The sequence below is a fragment of the Penaeus japonicus genome, unplaced genomic scaffold (genome assembly GCF_977035675.1).
Source record: "Penaeus japonicus unplaced genomic scaffold, GWHDUDI00000001_assembly GWHDUDI00000005, whole genome shotgun sequence".
Lineage (NCBI taxonomy): Eukaryota > Metazoa > Arthropoda > Malacostraca > Decapoda > Penaeidae > Penaeus > Penaeus japonicus.
This window is the reverse complement of record NW_028234407.1, coordinates 28,099,082-28,101,581: the sequence shown is the minus strand read 5'-3', so window position 1 is coordinate 28,101,581 and position 2,500 is coordinate 28,099,082. Positions and strand designations below refer to the sequence as shown.

The 2,500-nt window shown below is 29.4% G+C and overlaps 1 protein-coding gene across 1 annotated transcript in view; it reads right to left on the bottom strand.

The window, feature by feature from the left end:
* LOC147471838 (protein CFDP2-like) overlaps positions 1-2,500 on the bottom strand; it is a 6,689-nt gene that overhangs the window by 2,677 nt on the left and 1,512 nt on the right. The gene's annotated exons all lie outside the window — the stretch shown is intronic.

The following is a 2,500-nucleotide window of genomic DNA, read 5'->3' as shown; positions in this document are numbered from 1 at the left end:
TATATATATATAATATATATATATATATATATATATATATATAATATATATATATATATATATATACCTTTATATACATACATATATACATACATACATACATATATATATATATATATATATATATATATATATACAAAATATATATAGATATATACATATATGAATATTTATTAAATATATATATATATATATTTATATATATATACATATATATATACATATATATGTATATGTATATATATATATATATATATATATATATATATATATATATATATATATATATATAAATATATATATATATATATATATATATATATATATATATATATATATATATATATATATGTATATACATATTTATATCTATACATATGCACACGCATACACACACACACACACGCACATATACATACATACATATATATATATATATATATATATATATATATATATATATATATATATATATATGTATGTATATATATATATATATATATACATATATATATATATATATATATATATATATATACATATATATATATAAAGATATATACATAATTATATATAGATATATGTATATATATATATATATATATATATATATATATATATATATATATATATACAAATTTTTACCTCCCAGACCGGAACTCGAACCCGCGCCGTAGGATTGACAGATACAGAGATGATACCGCTCGGCTACACGACCCGACAAAAGAGTTGTTCAACCAGACGCCTTATATATACATGTATATATATATATGTATATATATATATATATATATATATATATATATATACATATATGTATATATATATATATATATATATGAATATATGTTTGTATATATACATATGCATATATATATATATATATATATATATATATATATATATATATATATATACATATATATATATATACATCATCATCATCATGACCTCAGACGGTTAGGTCGTTGGTGCACCCATGTCTTGGCATCCTTCCTCCATTTCCTCCTATCGAGACTGTGGTGACAAGCTCTCTGGATGTTAAGAGATGTCCACTCCTTTATGTCGTCTTGCTATGTTCTTATTGGCCTACCTTGTTGGCGTGTTCCCTCACAGTAGTCTTGTATGAGAAACTTTGTTGTTTTATTTCTCCTGACCTGGTGTCCAAAGAACTGAAGTTTGCGTTTGGCGATAGTGCGCATGAATGGTTCTGGCCTGTCCTTTTCTGTGGTAAAATTATCTATTATCTTATTCCAGACATAGCCACTTGTTCGCCTCTCTCTCCATGTTATTCCTAGCAACCTTCTGTAACACTTCATTTCAAAAGCTTCCACCTTTTTCCAGATCTTATCAGTTATTGTCCAACTCTCACATCCATACATTAAAATGCTTTTTACCATCGAGTTTAGTAGTTTAATTTTTGTTTTCATGCTAATACTTCTCATTTTCCAAATAGATTCCAATCTAGCTAAAGCACTTGTTGCCATTCCTACACGATGTTTAACTTCAATTTCGCTGGTTCCATTTTCTGTTAATGTTGCACCTACATATTTGAATTCTGACACATGTTCAAGTTGTTCTCCCCTAACATAGACCAGTACGTTTCGATTGATGTTCCTCCCACTGACCATTATTTTATTTTTTTCTGCACTAATTTCCATTCCATACCTGTGTGATGTTTCATCCAGTCGTCTTGTTATTTCTGCTAATTCTTCCGCATCTTCCGCTATCAAGTCTATGTCATCAGCAAACCGTAAGTTGTTAACTACACGTCCTGTACACTTTATGCCTCCTGAAAAATTTTCAAGGGCATCTTGCATTATTCTTTCCAAAAACAAATTGAAAAGTGTCGGAGACAGAATGCATCCTTGTCTAACGCCCACTGTACTTTCGAACCATTCGCTGTAGTTGTTACCTACCATAACTGTTGTTTTCGCATTCTCATATAATTCTTGGATAAGCCTAGTCATACCCTGGTTGATGTTATACTTGGCCATTGTATGCCATAGTGCTTCGTGCCATACCCTATCGAATGCTTTTTTAAAGTCAATAAAGTTGTGGAAAACATTCTTCTGATGATTTCTCTGACTTTCACAAAGGAGCCTTAAATTAAGAATTTGTTCCACTGTGCTTCGATCTTTTCTGAAGCCAGCTTGTGAATCATCTAGAATTTCTTCAATTCCCGGTTTTATTCTATTTAGGATGATGGTGAGTAAGACTTTGCTAGGATGACTTATAAGACTGATTGTGCGATGTTCACTACATTTTTACTCATTTTCTTTTTTGGGATAGGAATGAGAATGGACTGGGTCCATTGTGTAGGCCATTTACCAGTTTGGAGTATTCGGTTGCACAGAAGGTTTTGATAATGGGATCTCCACCGCACTTAATTAATTCTGCTGGAAGGTTGTCATATCCAGGTGCTTTATTCATCTTCAACTTTATAATCGCTGCCCTTACTTCCGATTCTAAGATGACTGGTTCTGGTTCTCTCTCTGAT